This window comes from Onthophagus taurus, chromosome 6 (genome assembly GCF_036711975.1).
Source record: "Onthophagus taurus isolate NC chromosome 6, IU_Otau_3.0, whole genome shotgun sequence".
Taxonomy (NCBI): Eukaryota; Metazoa; Arthropoda; class Insecta; order Coleoptera; family Scarabaeidae; genus Onthophagus; species Onthophagus taurus.
This window is the reverse complement of record NC_091971.1, coordinates 21,690,108-21,707,674: the sequence shown is the minus strand read 5'-3', so window position 1 is coordinate 21,707,674 and position 17,567 is coordinate 21,690,108. Positions and strand designations below refer to the sequence as shown.

General features: G+C 35.5%; 1 protein-coding gene across 3 annotated transcripts in view; it reads left to right on the top strand.

Annotated features, from left to right (window-relative positions):
• LOC111422683 (LIM domain only protein 3) overlaps positions 1-17,567 on the top strand; it is a 284,619-nt gene that overhangs the window by 100,280 nt on the left and 166,772 nt on the right. The window lies entirely within an intron of this gene.

Below are 17,567 nucleotides of genomic sequence, written 5' to 3'. Positions count from 1 at the left end.
CTGGGGAAACTTATTTGGACTTTCTACGAAACACTTTGCCGATATTATTCGAAGATGTACCTCTCCAGGATAGGTTACAAATATGGTTCATGCATGATGGCGCGCCTGCACATTTTGTGATCATTGTTCGTAATTTTCTTAATACTGAGTTTTATGGTAGATGGATAGGAAGAGGAGGTTCAATAGTTTGGCCTGATTTAAATCCTCTAGCCTTTTTTGCATGGGGTTACTTAAATCATTAGGGGGTTTCTCCAATTAAATAAACATTTGAAGACCAAGACACTTAATAATAAATGCCCTTATTAATAAGTCGCAAAAAAGAAAAAAAGTTATGTATTATTATTCTTAGCAAATAGACTTATTTTCTGGACGAAGTTCAGTTTGGTTATTAACCAACTGCTCTTCCACTTAATCCAGAATATATAGGAAATATATATATGAAACAAAAATGAAAATCGTTTTAATAATACCAATAAAACAAAATAAAAAAAAAAGCAAAATACGACGACATGCATTAGTAGCTCAGAATATTAAAAAAATCATGATGACTCAAGCAGGAGGGAGGATTAACTTACTCTTGAATGAAATAGAGCTCAATCCCATAAGGTTCACTGGTAGATCATTGTACGTTTTGGCTATCTGGTAAGAAAAGGATCGGTGCGAGGCGCGGCGTGGTACCGTCAATACATCTTTAATTCTTACATTAATATTATGGACATCGCTTCTGAAAGATAGGCGTTGCAGCAAGTAAGGAGGCCGTTGACTTTTAATAATTTTATAAAAAATGCAAATTGCATGCAGTTTACGTCTGTTCTTCATGTTCAACCACCCAGTCTCTGCCAACTTATGACTAATACGGTCATATTTACGAATTCTGTAAATAAACCTTAGACAACCGTTCTGGAGCCCCCGTTAAATTTGGACCATAAACAACGTCGCAGTGATTTAATTTGCTTAGAACCAAGCTATCACACAGCATAATTTTTAATTTTTTATTTAAGACGTCCCTATGGGTATACAAGAGACGGAGGGCACCATACTCACCCCTCAAGCACCTGGCCACATGCTCCTCAAACCTCAACTGATGATCCAATATAACTCCTAAAATTTTTATATCATCAGAAACAGTAAGATGTTCGCCATCCACCACCAATTGACCGGATATCAAAGGTTTAATTGCTCTCCTTGTCCACTACCGCAAAACAGAAGAACAGAAAACTTAGATGGATCAAGCTCATGGCGTTTCGCAACATCAGAAAATAATGCTACATCTGAGTTAAATTTTATGCAGGCATCATCCCAATTATTTGGATTAAAATTCAGCAGAAGATGTGTATCATCTGCATACAAGTGAATCTGCGAATGCTCAAGAACTTGGTTAAAATCAGATGTATAAATAGAGAACAATATTGGCCTCAAAATGGACTCCTGAGGAACTCCACGAATAACAGACAGAGTGCTCTATATCTGACTATTAATCTTCACAACCTGAGACCTCTCCGACAAAAATGACTTTATCAAAATTACAGCCTGATTTCCAAGACCAAAATAATGAAGTTTATAGATGCAAGTATATTATGATTTATTGTATCGAATGCTTTGGTGAAGTCCAACGATAACAAAAGTGCGGCAAAATACCTGAGCAAATACCTCATCAGTGAGGTTCAATAAAGCTGTTTCGCAGCTGAAATGCGAACGAAACCCAGATTGTTGATCGGGCAGTATATTATAACTTTCGCAGTGTGCTCTAAGTTGCCTTGTCAAGACTCCCTCTAAAATTTTTGAGGTTACTGGTAGGATACTGATCGGTCTAAAATCCCTTAGGGCAGAAGGGGAAGATACTGTAGGTAACGCAATTACTTCAGCCATCTTCGAGGCATCCGAAAAAACTGATTGATGAATAGCAGTGTTTATTACGTGAGTAATATAAGGAATGAGAAAAGGGGTACACAAGTCAATCATCCACACTGAGATACCATCAGAACCCACCGCTGCTGTTTTAATGTTATTAATTATTATACATACTTCATGTTCATCAACGGGCATAAAAGCTTGCGTTATCTGCACTCATTATTTTGATAAAATATGGGTAATTCGGGATCAGTCTGAATATAAAGTGAAGAATCACCGTGAACAAAATAATTATTTAAATCATTTGGAAGAAAAATGTATCGGTACTTTGTTATCGATTTTTTTATTTATATATAAAGTTTAATCTTTCTCCAAAGAGCTTTTGGATCTTTACTACGTGAGGCGTAATCATAGTATGCCTTGTTTTCAGTCCGCACCGTTGATGTTACCAGATTACGATGCAACTTGTATGAAACCCAGTCTTGAGTTAGCTTAGATTTTTTGAATTTTTTAAGCGCATCATCGCGAATAGACATTAGTAGTTTAGTATTATCTGTTAGCCAGGGACTGGGAGGGTTTGTAAACCGTCTAGTTTTTAAAGTTGACTAATAACACTGGAATTGTTTATATCTTCGAAACTACTGCTTTTAGGACCTAGATATACTAAGACTTTTTTGTTTATATTTTTAGGTGATTTTCTTACCATTTTATGTGTATAAATTAAAACTTCGTTTTTGCACTTTAATAGATTTTATTTATTGTTTTCTCAACCGGTTTCGCTATATTTACATAGCATCTTCAGGAGTTCAACTTTGACAACGAACTCCATGACACATCACGTTTCTAAACTATTTTAATCCTCTTCAATCATACTTAATAAATATCATCTATATAGTTTAACAATAGAAATAAACAAGGAATTACCAAATGAATCAAGTTAAAGTATATTTTTGTAACAAATTGACGTAACTCTCCTGAAAATGCTATGTAAATATAGCGAAACCGGTTGAGAAAACAATAAATAAAATCCATTAAAGTGCAAAAAACGAAGTTTTAATTTTTTGTTTATCTTGATGAGAACTATAAGTAGGAGACATATCCGAACACAATTTTGAAATACCCGGTATATTATTGCAGAAAACCTGTAGATATCTTATAACATGTGATATTTAAATAGAACAAGATGTACCTAATACGAATTATTATTCGAGATATCGCTGATTTTTTTGTGTTGCATAATTAAGAAACAAAAATTAAATTATAAAGAGTTTTTCACTGACATAATTTGTTGTTATTCTTATCTAGATTTCGTTTCTTTTGATACCTTCACTTAATTTTAAGTGCGTTACAAAAGTTTTCATCTCAAGTTCTCGTCTCGGTCGTCGTTAAATCGACAATTCGAAGTAGTCCTCTCCTTAAAGTTATCTCGATTATGCCACAGAGCAATAACGAAACTCGAATTAAGGGGCATATGGTTTGTAAGTGCGCTCTCGTCTGTGCAGGTGTCCGACGTCGTCGGTGCAGGTGTCGCCTTAATCTTATCCGCACCACCACCTACCGAAGGTGGTTGGTCGGAATGAAACCCAGGTTGGATAGCACAACAGGACGCAGTTGTTCGTCCAAGAACGTTCCAACACCAATCCGCCCGCACAATTCGTTTTTGTTTACAATTTTAAATCATTTTAATTTGCTTATTAATTAATTAAGCCTTTTTTTGGTGGATTTTAAGAATTGTAATAGATAGTTAATTACGTGGAAGATGAGAAGGAATGATTTGGAAAGGGGGTAGGAAACAAAAGCTTTTCGCCCTTTCCTAACGGTTGTAGTTGTAGTAGTTAGGAACGTCGGTGTCAGAGAGTTGGCTGCGGAGGATTTTCCTATAATTAATCTATAAATTACAGTTGGCATTGTTCTGGCCGTCGCGCCGTTCGCCCGATTCGCAATACATCAATGACAATTAAGCCAGTTCGTACCTACAGAGCCGGGACAACTTTCTTCCCCAGGCTACGTTCGCTACCCGTCCATTATCCGCGGATTCCGTGGAGCCGCAAACAACCGCTCCCGGCATTGGATAATTAACGAATTTTCCGTTTTGGCGCACAACGACGCCATACCTTTTACCCTACCTCCAAAAATCTCTTCATTCGCCAACAAAATAATTACCCAATTAAATCGTTTTAATAAAATTTGTATCATCAAATTATTTTTCATGTAAAAAATAAAATTATTAACCAGAATCTACTTAAAAACGAATAATTTTAAACGTCAAATCAATAAAGGTAATTTGAAACGGTGACGACGATCTTAAAGGTATGAAAGAAGAAGAGAGGCACGATGTTGGCGGGCGGTTTCTTCGTCCTTTACCGGGACGAAGAAAAGGCGTCCTTGTCATCCAGTGCGGTAATTAGGGGCGCATTCAATTCGAGCCGATAATAATCCGTCGCGCCCGCGGCATCCGTTGCCCTGAATACTCATTTAATTAGCTCATTAGTTGTCTAATTGATGTAGCAAAGTTCGGGCGTCTCTTTCAAAGTCTCCACCCGAATAAGAGGGAAGGGAACTTGTTTTCAGAAAGAGAAAACCGCCACCAGTTACAAATTCTTGTAATATAAACGCCAAAACTTTTTTCATCAACAAAAAAGGCTTAATTTTAATAAAAAAATTTTAAACTGAAATAGTGTTTAAATGAGAAATGATGTGTTTTGTTATAAATATCTTGTATATCCCATAATAGTAACCGAGTGCTAATTAGTCTCTAATTAGTTTGGAATTCAATTAGCGCAATTTAAGAGGGTCGCATACGCGCGCGTTCTGGCTGCTTAGTGTGCAATTATATCCGTAGTATTTACAGTAATTAGACTGAGGGGAAAAGTCTGCGTAGTTGGCAGCGAGTTCGATTTATGAGAGCTTTTGGAGTGGAAGAAAAAAGAACCGTCTGAGAAATTATTGGCTTTAAAATTGAAAATAGCGCGCGCGCGCGCCTTTAATTGACATCGCTTTCGACTTGTTGGCAGAGATATTGTAATCTAATTAAGCATTGAAAGTAGTCCAGGGGACGAAAATTTACAACTACGCCCGAAGAACCGAAGTCGTTCTTGGTCTATTTTCGGAAACTGGGTTACAACAAGTTGCTCGACGGTGAAATCTATTCGCTCGGCCTCCTCTCAATGACTCATAATATTATCGAAAGAAAAAACGCAAAAAAGAAACAGTGATAAACTATTTTTTTACTCCTTCTCCAATTCTTGCGTTAAAGAACGGCGAAGAAGACTGCGTTTTGTTTGAGTTTCATTACTCCCTGTACTAATAAAATATATTCGAATTTTCCGTTTTCCGGGTTAATTAAAACCCGTCGAGCAAATATTGAAATTAATAAATTGCGCAAGGAGATGGCGCTACCGGCGGCGTTAAGATAATTACTCGCCCCGTTCGTATTTGCGGCTGAGAATGAGCGGATCCAATTTTACGCGACTTCGTCCGGGGGTACTAGATAAAATTTAATTAAAAGTAAATAAATTTCACCAGCTAATGAACTAGTTAATTCGAATCGTTCAAGGCTTCTCGGCAACCAAATGAACGATCTTTTTTTAATTACACTTTTTAAACATTCTCCTTTTATAACTTTTATAAATAAAAAAACCAAATAAATAATTTATATATAAAAGTAGTTATTTATATACCAATCGGACAACGTTTTAAGTCTCAATTGTAGTAAATTGTGGATTATTACTGCTTACCAAAATTAAGTAATTACTAAAAGAATTATAGTCATAAATAACTTAAGCTTATATTATTTGAGCAACAGTATAATTGGTTTGAACAGCCTGACTTGGATGTCCAATTATGCTTTCTCGTCGCTTTGCCCTGATTGTGGTATAAGATTTAACTATTTTCAGGAAAATCAGGAAGATTTAGTAGTTTTATCAAAGACTCTATGATATACTTTCTTTTGAGTTTGGTATTGTATCTGCTTAAAAAACCTAGAGGAGTTATGACGAGAAGATGGTTATCAAATGCATTCGTTTTGATGACTGAGGGAAGAAAATTTGTTAGCAAACTAGCAGCAACTCTTTGCTGTGTTTATTGAAAATTGCAAAAATAGTTATTGACCAGAAGCGTGTGCTACAATTGCGGAGATGTTAGTCGGATTCTCCAAACTTAGCCTCCAAACCAAATAAATACGAAATAAAAGTTTTCGCAGTAGTGAATGCCTAAGTTTGGTATGTTCATAATTTGGAAAAATATCCTGGAGCGTAACCAAAAGAACCTTATCCCACGAGCTATAAACCTGCTAACTTTGTGAAAAGATTTAATCTACACTACAGGGTGAATCATAACCGCCAACAACTATTGTCGCTATACAAATATAATAAAAACCTTGAATCTAGTAGATATGTTGTAGATAATCTCGTAATTTTCTGTATTGCGACCGACAGAGGGATAATCTAACTCTATCTCTACCTAATCTTTGATTTTCAAAATCTAATACTAAAGCTAATCACAACTAAACTCGATTCAATTAAAATTTGAGCCCCAACCTAAGCCATTTCGTTGGATTCAATTCCATCTCCAAACCTAATATTATCTAAATTCAAACATATTCCCTTTCCAAAACCACAAGCAAACTCTATGATGTATGTAAAATTGAACGAGGAATCTTGCATAATATTACCGATATAGAGACTTAAATCCAATCTTAATTTAACTTAGTCCTCACCCATTTCAAAAATATCAGCCCAACCTAAACCTAATATTTCCAAAATTCATTTCAAAACGTGCAATACAATAGAAAATGACAGAGTTGATAAATCTAAATCTAAATCCAAATGACTTTTAGACATCGTATTTGCGCCAATACTGTCTTAATGATGTAATTAATGGTGAAACCGGTGTGGCGTAAATAAAAGCTTTTACCATCAATAACTAACACTTTTAGTTACATGGTTTGATTCAAATTTGCACGATGCTTCTTCAGTATCTTCTCTATACATATCCTTCGTATATGCGAGATATAATAAAAATCTACATCGGATTGCATGAAATATAGAATGGTAACTTCATTTTACTAATTTTTTCAGGAATTAAATAATTCAGTTTTGAAAATTTCATTGTTCCAGTTCAATATTACAACTGAATATAATTAATAACACATCATGTTTTGCATGTGCAACATTAATGATTATAGTTTGGGGTTGTCGCAGTACATATTTACAGTACTGCAAATTGAACAACAGCATCAGAAGACATAGATGTATGGAAGAGGAAAATTGAGGAGTCCAAGGCTAGAATTGGATTGTAGCGGTATTGGATGGATATATACGAAATAATGCTGCAAAGACATGTATTGTTTCCCTAATATATGAAGAACTGGGATATATGTTGGCTTTAAAAGGGCCTCGCCCGCAAGCAACCTCAACTTAATTAGGAAATATGTCCTTGAAAAATGTTTAGTTTTGTATTGATAAGGAACTGCTACAGCGCCTCTCACAAGTGACCCCGGCTTTATGAGGAAATATGGCTTTGAAAATGGTATAGTTTTGTATCAAAATGACATCGATGTAGCGCCTCGGCCGCAAGCAACCTCGTCCCTGAAAAATGTGTAGTTTTATATTGATACGGAACTGATTCAGCGCCTCGCCCGCAAGTGATCTCTGCTTAATTAGGAAATATGTCTTAAAATTGTGTAGTTTTGCATCAAAATGCTAATACTAATAATAATATTAAAGAAATGATAGTTTACTATTCATTATTATTTTCTCTGGAAGGAAGAAAATTGTTCTTGCTTTCTCATGCTGGAATATATCTTTGACTAATACTGTAGAGCAAACAAGAACTTCTTTTATTTTTTACTGTGCGTCTTTAAATAGTGTATAAATTGATTTAACCACTAAGATGGATGTCCTTCTTCTCCTCCATTGCATTAAAACTACTGTGTATAAGGAGTAGCTTTAGTATCGTTAGTAATAATAGATAAACAGTTCCATTTACAGTTACAGTCTGGACCCATGTTGCTTTGACCATATTGCCTGTAGTTTTCTATTACATTATATCATGTTACATATGCATATATGCTCGTCTCCCCTTGCTATGTCTCTTCTCCATTTACTCTTTTCCATTGCGTTACGAAATGTAGCATTTTCACCATCTGCACCAACTATATTTATATAGGAGAACTCAGCATGACGAGAAGTTGAAGTCGATGTTGTATTTACATTGTACTTAGGCCTTGTTGCTTTTCGTGAAATAACCAGAAATAACTACTACTATTATCCAAATCGCTTTTAAGATGGATACACTTATAACTGAATTAAATTGAGTCAAACACAAACAGCACAACTTCATAAAGCTAGCGAGAACGTTGCACAGGCGCCAAACAAAAGAATAAAAGCAGCTATTAACAACCAATGTAGAAAAACAGTAAAGTGCTTTCGGCATAAGAATGAGATAGCTCGCTGAGCTCAATCTTCAATGTGATTCATGGCAAGACTGAATTCTCTTTTTATGCCGTAATTTTGGCATAATGTAAAATACGATTGCTATGATAGAAAACGCTACTAGGCACATGAAATCAATGGTTGTTGGTTTCGATTTCCTTTGCGGAGGTGTGTTTTTTGTCAAGATTCAGAACCATGTTTAGGCCAGCTCAAATAGGTTTAAGCAGTTTCTGGTAACTAAACAACAACTATATATCTAAGAGAAAGAGATTTGAAATGATTCTATCAAATTGGAAATTGTATTGATTATTATCGCGGATGTATTGAGCAAAATACTTTACTATACTATTGTTGTTGTTAAAAAGTTCATCATAGAAAAAAGAAAAATATTTCTACTGGAGATTTGCCTCCTAAATTACTTTCTATGTCATTCTTACTAAAACTATCTAAAATTGGAAAATCAATATCCTTTAGTTTATAAGCAGGTACTAAACTTTTCTTGTGATTCTTTCTTAAAACTCTCGAAATTGCTGTCTTCATTGTCGGTATGAATTTATTTCACAATTATCACAAAACTTATCCTTGAAGAAAGCATCTCTTCATCTATGAGTACATCTACCGAAGTAGCGTTCACATTAACATTATCGTCATAACATAAAACGAAATTGTAATAGAATAGTCTACTATCCGTGCAAAAAGTCAATGCCCCTCACTTTAGATATCGTTATCTTCGTAACCGCTCGATGGAAGAAATTGCGGTAAAGTTTATTGTAATCAGTGAACATTTCTGCGTATCACGTGTTAATTTGAAAATTTTCGGGTCCGCAGTTTTTCTTTTGTCGCGAGTTAAGTGAAAAAACTACCCGATTTTCGATATTCCATATAGTTTCGCGGAAAATCGCGGTTTACTAGCATGCGGTTATTTCGAAAACGACCTAGCGGATTTCAACGCGGTTTTTACCAAAATATGTCAAATAATGTCGGTTGTCAGTTTTTCAAAATTAGGGCTTTCTAATTTTTTAAAAGCAATTTAATGGAATTATTAATTAAAGAGAAATAGAAGTAAGTTCTGCGGGGAGAGGAGGGTTCCGTCCAATCGGAACAGATGGTATGTCCCAGACAGGACGTCGCGCCTTATTTCTTTAAGTAGGTAAGATAAAGGCGCGACGTACTGTCTGGAATGCACCATCTGTTCCGATTGGACGGAACCCTCCTCTCCTCGCAGAACTTACTTTTGTTTCTCTTTAACTTATAATTCCATTAAATCGCTAAAAAAAAAATTAAAATTCATATGAAAATATTTTCATTAGTTTGATACATTGATGCGACGTTGTGCGACGATGAATCGTTGTTTGTAGATAAAATATGAATAATTTGTTTGTTTGTAAGGAATTGAAATATAAATAATTAACTGTCCATAATTTCTAAAAATGTTCAAGTATTTCTGCACCCACATCAACTCTTATATTAACACTCAAAGTGCAAAATTTCTTATACACTCTCTCATATTTTCTGCCATACTCGGTATTTCAGGGTAAAATTTATCCTTAAGATTGCCAAACTAAAGAAATCCAGAAGAATTAAATCTGGTGATCAATCAAAGCACACTTAAAACATTAATAAACAACACTATTCAATCACGCTAAAAAATTGCGTGATCTGTTAGTGATTTACTGGAAGTAGAAATCTTTCAAGTATCTGCAAACAGAAACTATTAACAATCAATGGAGTTCGAACATCACTGATAAAAATCAGAAAAAGAACGAGCACAAGTCCCTGTGATATCGATGAACACTATGGAAGTCAATAACACGTTATAACCCATTGTCTCTTTGAAAATCTAAATATATGATATAAGCTTGCATTATCCAGGACATGGATACGAATTGAGTAAAGCAAACCAAGTTGGATACAGTTGAAGGATTTTTAACAAAACCATATTAGAATGGTATTAATGGTACTTCAGCAAAGATGTTAAAACAACAGATAAAGATTAAAAACAATAAGACAGGAATATTTAGGAAAATGATACATGAAATATTTAAAAAGAAGACTACACTGTGTTGTTTACTTTTCCAATTTTGATTGTTTACATTTCACTAAATTAAACTAATTTAATAATTCTGCTAGCATAGTTGCGCAATTAATTTGTATTAACGAAAATTAATAAAATGAATCTGAATCAACAATTTTCATTTTAAATATGTAACCATTACTGCTGTCTGCAGCACTATTAGTAACAAGCCTCCATAATTAAAAATCGCATTTGAAATATTGTAATATAGAGCAATAATAATAATCTAATATAATGTAATGACAAATTTTAATGTGTTATTTATGTCCCTATGCTAAGTAATAAAATTTGTTCTACTTTACCGATTTTGTATAAATAGATTTGGTTGCATATAACCTTCATTATTTGACAATAATATAATAATCCGTTTCTTTATTGTTCAAATATAATTGAATAATAATTCTTTTATACCTAATGAAACAATACAAATACCTAATTTGTACAATAATTGATAATTTTCTTTTGATTTTATAATCACAATTGTCGGTGTAATAGTACAATGTCGTTTCGATAATTAAATAGTATTATGTGGGGTTGATGTAGGATGGGGGGAGGTTGGCTGAAACGCGCGCGTGGTGGGGCTTCATAATTTACAAAATCCGTCTTTCAGCCGAACCGCCCCGATCCGGGCCGCCTATCGGTAATTTAATTATTTTAATTAAACGTCAAACAATTAATTTTCGCGCAAAGTTAATTAACACGTTACACGGCGAGCCGTATATTACCTCTCGCTCACGTACCGTACGTATACTACATATAGGTGCATGTGTGTGTACTATACGAAACGTGGAGTCTCTCTCTATCGTTCGGTGCAATGTGCGAATCGTTCCATTACGGTCCCAGGCAAGAAATTAATATATACACACGTACATTTGGACGTTTTAAGTGCCTAGTACTGTTTATGCGTGTGAATCCTAAAGTATTTGAAGTAATAAATTTAAAAAAATGAAAAATTTTATACTCTAGGTAAATTGATCAATATCGTTAATTGATTTCTTACTTGAGACCGAACAAAAAGAGTTCCTTTCAAATTCAACCAAGGTAACGACGAGAGATTTCTCGTTTAATTAGAGCGTAACAAACTCCTAAAGTAGTAATAATCGTAATAATAGCAAGTGAGAGAGAAAGATGCGAACGCTAATAAGGCAAGAAACGGGTAAAAAGACGTCGTCGTCCGTCGAGAGCGGTAAACAAATTGCAGCCTTCTTGGGTCCCTTCGACTTTAATCTGATAATAGGTTCCATTTTTTAATTAAATTATTTCCGCTCGCGGCGTAATTAAGTGTTATTACGTAGGATGATACGAACTTTTTACCATGAGAGAGAGGACGCTCGCTAACCAGCCTTTCGGTTCATTTGATTCGAATCGAGATGAAAAATGCAAAATAATTGTTGAATTTAGAGATTATCATGCAAATGTATCGTATTTACACGCTAGAAATGAGTGAGTGAGTTTCCTAGAAACAATCGACCAGGCTTGAAGAGAGGACCATCGGTAAAGGTTTATTAATTAGCTTCTACTAACCAACAACGTAATAGTTGCAGCGATATTGAATAGAGAACCGCAGTTTCGCAATTAGTTATTAGTGTTTCCGTCTCTCTGCACGAGTATTACAACCGTCCCACACGTACGACCCACCCCGTTGACGTGTTTCGCTTATTGTCTAGGGATTAATTATATATCTATTTATTAATTACTTTGCATTAACTAGTTTACAACTTGTTATAACTTTCTAAACAAAAACATTTAGTGTAAAGAAAAGAATACAACGTAATGTGTTTATCAGTGATCGAGGTGTATACAATATATTTTTACCTAATACCATTATAAAAATTAAATTTTACATGTCTTTTTGACGTTATGTAACGTTACTCTTTTGTAACTAGTGATGTAATGATTTCATTAGATACAACTAGTGATGTAATGATTTCATTACATCACTAGTGATGTTATGAATTCCATAATCTAACTACAAATTGATAAATTGACAATCTGTCACTAATAGAATAAGTCAAGTTTTGAACAAAAGACTAATTTTCACAACTCGCTTGCTTCGCTCATTTTGACAAATATTACGTTCGTCAAACAAAATTAGTCTTTTCATAACTGGTTACGTAAATAACTATTGTTACTTATTCTTAACAATATACAGTAAAACCTCGATACAACGAACTATCACAGAGAAGGCAATGTCCATTATAGTCAAAAGTTCTTCCATCATACACCAAGGTATGTATGTCAAAAATGTACCATAATACCATCCGTATTATATACAGCGTATCTAGAAGTATATCTATGATTTGTTGCGCATTCACGATTCTTTTATAGTAATTACCAGTACTTTTTCCAAGTGCTTATTTTATTTACATGTAATTGTTCAAATATGTTCAAATATCACTTCTATTTCAAGGATAAAAAATCTTTATCCAATCGTGAGCTAATGAGATAATTACTGGAAAAATTTCACTGGCTTGGAGAGTGAAGACGAGATATCCGACGACGACGACAGTTTGATTGATCCTCCTTATGAAACTGCTTCAGATGACGATAATGAGGATCAAAAAGATCGTGGAACGATTTCAGAACCGCAAGACGAAAGATCAGTTACGTTTTCTCGGAAGTACAGACATGCATGGAAAGCTCCTGGATCTCGAAACTCCATACCAGTTCTTCATATATTTCGTTTCTGAAGAGTTGATAAATATTATTGTCTATCAAATTTATATTGTGTTCAAACACAGTCTTGGATGTCACTGCTTGTAACATAAAACAATAAATAGAAATCCTCCTATACCGGGTGTTTAAAAATTGTGTTCGAATATCTGGCCACTTATAGTTCTCATCAAGATAAACAAAAAAGTCTTAGCAAACCTAGATCCTAAAAGCAGTGGTTTGGAAGATATAAACAATTCCAGTGTTATTAGTGAATGAAGCGTCTTGGTCTTCCAATGTTTATTTAATTGAGGAAAATACAAACAGAACATAAAAACTGAACACAAAATGATTAAAGTAAATGCTTTACAGGACCTCCCTCCACTCGAAGACATGCTTGACATCTTCGTACAAAAGAATCGCTCACTTTTTCGAAGACTCCTGGAGATTGGCGAATAGTCTCACCTGCGTTTTGTATTCTTTGCTGGAGATCCTCCAAGTTATTAACAGGTGCTGAATACACTAATGATTTTAAGTAACCCCATGCAAAAAAGTCTAGAGGATTTAGATCAGGTGATCTAGGTGGGCAAACTATTGAACCTCCTCTTCCTACCCATGTACCATAAAATTCAGTATTAAGAAAATTACGAACAATGATCGCAAAATGTGCAGGCCCGCCATCATCTTCGAATAATATCGGCAAAATGTTTCGTAGAAAATCCAAATAAGTTTCACCAGTTAAGCGATTAGAAAGAATCGTTGGTCCTATCAATCGGTCACCAAGTATACCAACCCAAACATTTACAGAAAACTTATACTGGCTTCTTGATTGCACAACAGCGTGAGGATTTTCATCCGCCCAAACGTGATTGTTATGAAAATTCAAAATTCCGTCTGTTGTAAAAGCAGCTTCGTCAGTGAATAAAACACTAGCATGAAATATCGGATTTTGTGGAAGCTTCTGCATCATCACTTCACAAAATGCTCTTCTCGAAACGTAATCAGGAGAGACAAGTTCTTGCACTCGTTGAACATGGTGAGCATACAACTGCAGCAGAGATCCTTCTTACACTCGTACTTGGATTTTCTTCAACACTTCTCAAAACATCCTGTTCTATTGTAGGAGTTCTTATTAGAGCGATGAATTGGAATTTCAGCCACAATGTCCTTGAAAAAGATTGAAAATATAAGACATTTTCTTCATTTCAATGATAATTGTAAATTCATTCCAAGAAATGAAGCGGGATTGTGCAGATTGTTCAAAATTAGACCTCTCATCGATTACCTGACCAGCAAATTCAATAAAATACCTCTTGAGGAATATCTCTCAATTGATGCGCAAATGTGCTCGACTAAAGTCAGACATTACATGAAGCAATATATGCCCATGAAACCCAATTTGAAACCCCATAAGTGGGGATTCATATTGTTTGTTTTGTCTGGAATAGATGGCTTTGCGTAATTTTGGCCAGGAAGTAGTAGTGGCCAGAAAAATGATGATACTACTCGCCCTCCAAAGAAGTCCGATCTGGGTGCTACATCAAATATTGTCATCCGGCTATCGCGTATTATACCAAAAAATGAAAGCTACAAATTATATCATGATAACTATTATACCGCCGTACCACTAATGATTCATTTAGCTAAGGTAGGCATTTATACACTTGCCGCAATTCGACGAAATAGGTTACCCAATTGAAGAGTGGAAGTAACAAACGAGTGCAAAAATTTACTTTTTAATATAACACCCTTGTCAGGACATAAAGAATGGTGTATAACATCTTTCTATGGATCTAACTAAAAATCCGAAATTTTGGCACTTATCACCTTTGTTACATCCAGTCTTCAATTGTAAACTTCCGACAGAAGCACAAATGAAGCATGAAGATGTGGTACCAGTTACGAATTCGTTGCCACGATAGATGGAATTGATGTGTCTTCCCTAGTATGGAAAAATAATAAATATGTAAATCTGATACCGGAACACATCCTGAAGCTATGATGAAGAGGTATGATCGAAAGCAAAAAAGAACTGTTAATGTGAAATGTCCATTCGTAATACAACAATACAATCGACATATGGGAGGTGTCGATCTCATGGATAGTTTGATGGATCGTTACAAGATCTTAGTTAGCGTACAAATGAGTACACCAACAAAAAGGAACTCAAGATGCTAAGATTGTTAAGCAAGCTAAATTCAGAACTGAAGTAGCCCATTGCGTTACGAAGGCAAACATATCTGTAACAACGAAAAGGGGTAGACCAAGTTCCAGCTCTGTTGAACAAGAACTACGGGCGAAGAAGAGAAAAGGCCCTACACAACATGTACCACCTCAAGATATAAGGCAAGATCAATTTGGACATTGGCCAATACATGTAAATAATAAAATGCGATGTAAGATTCCTAGTTGCAAAGGATTCACTCGTGTCCAATGTGAAAAATGTGGAATCAGACTTTGTTTGAATAAAACAAAGAACTGCTTCAAGAATTTCCATGTGAAATAATTTATACTACACAGTACCAGATTGCGCATTGTAGCTATTTGGCAACAGATGATAATTTTGCAATAAAACATATTTTTACAAAGATGAGATTTTTTCCTTATTTTTCCGTTTTTTTAGTAATGTTTGATAAATAAAAACTGTAAACAAAATATCGTGCATTTAAAGGTTAATGCACACAAATTCGGACAGGTATCCACACCGTTACGTTCAGTTTTTTATAGCCTCTATTTACAACGTTTATCAGTCTCTCGACTATGACCTTGGATCTTCATCTGCAGTGTAACTCGATGGGCACACTGAGTTAGTTATGGGGATTGCGAATCTGCTAACAGATACCTTGCCATAATCGGCAAAGTAATGTCGGGATGGGGCTAAACCCACATCAATCATTTCCTTTGTAATATATCAGGCGTTTTATACGCCTCTATCTCCGATCTCTCTTGAGGACTACACTTCTTCTATTTTTCTTCCTACCCTTGTGATGTTCGGATCATCGTTTTCTTTCAAGCTTTTTAACAACTTGGATTTTCTTTCTTCTCGTATTTCGCACAGTGGCTTCTTCTCTATAGCTTCCAGCATGTTCATGACGTAATTTGTTGCTGAACGCAGAATCCTATTTCTAAACGATTCCAATTTCTTCACATTCTTATGGGTTTTCAAAATTTCTACTCCATATGTCAACTGCGGCGTTATTATGGCTTCTATTATCCTTACCTTTGTTGTTGTTAGAAGCGGCGACTGTCCTCTTATCACGAAGTATAGCTCAGTTGCCGTTCTTTTCACAATGCTTAGCCTCTTGTCTGGTTGCTTTCCCGCGTTCAGTTTCCCGATAAACGTTTCTTCATCTCAATACGCTTCGGCATATCTAGGAAGGTTTTCTCGAGCTCTTCTTGTTAAAGCCTAGTATTTCCATTTCAATCCTTCATTGTTTGCAGTACCAGTACCAGTTCAGTGTATAAAGTGCCTCTTCACTTCTGTCTTGGTTTCCATAGGAGAGGGGATAGCGGCGATCCTTGCAGTAACCCTTCTTTCATTCTTCTTCCGCAGGACACTTTATCTTCCATTTTCGCCTGAAAGTATCAATTTTTCAGAAAAGAAGCCCTCAATTTGACTAGGTTCCCTTTTAGGTTGGCCTGGATCATTTTTGCCGGCAGGCCATCTTGCCAGACGGAATCCTTAGCCTTCTTAACATCTAACAGCACCGCTATCGCCTGATGTTTTTTCTTTTGTTCAAGTTTCACCGTGCTGATGAAATTCGCTGCCTGCTGCACAGCTCTTCTACATTTCTTGAATTTGAATAAATTTTTCGGGAGTAGTCCTTTATTTTCTATGTCTTCTTCTCTTGTCTTCACTTGATTAATAACCCGAGTTGTATTCTATCTATGAGCGCTCACATTTATATTTAAATATACTGATGTATTAAATAGATAATATTATTAAGAAGTTCGTTCTAACGAAGTCCGTTATATCGAGGTCTTACTGTACTTTAATTTAATGAATGAATTATTAATAGTACAAAAAAAAGATTGTTTCGAAACGATACTGCGAATGCTTTCAACGTAATATTCGAACAAAAACGCGTCAAATGCGTCAGTGGAGTAAAGTGGGGGCGGCTTGGCGTCCATTTCTAATGGCGGCCTCGGCGGCGCCATCGTGTTTCGGCCGCGAAAACAAAAGAAAACCTTCGGTTTTCGCTAATGGAGTGAAGCGTCGATTTGCACTAATGTATCTAGTAGGCAGCTTTCCGCCGCCAGCTCTCATTGTTTATGCATATGAGGAGTGGCAGCACACTCCGATCTGAAACCGGGAAAAGGGCGGCTAATACTCCATTCCCGGATCTGCATATGTTTTCCATTTCTCATCTGTGGACCGTTATGAAAAATCCGCTTTTGGCGAAATAATAGGGTTTGGTCGGACCTGTATATGAAGGACTTTTTCTTCTTAACCTCTGATGATGCATAAATGTATGTAATAGAAAGGGAGGTGTGTTGTATGTTGTTGCACTCTCCAATCTCTAATGGGTAATATTTCGTTTCCAATCTCATATCGA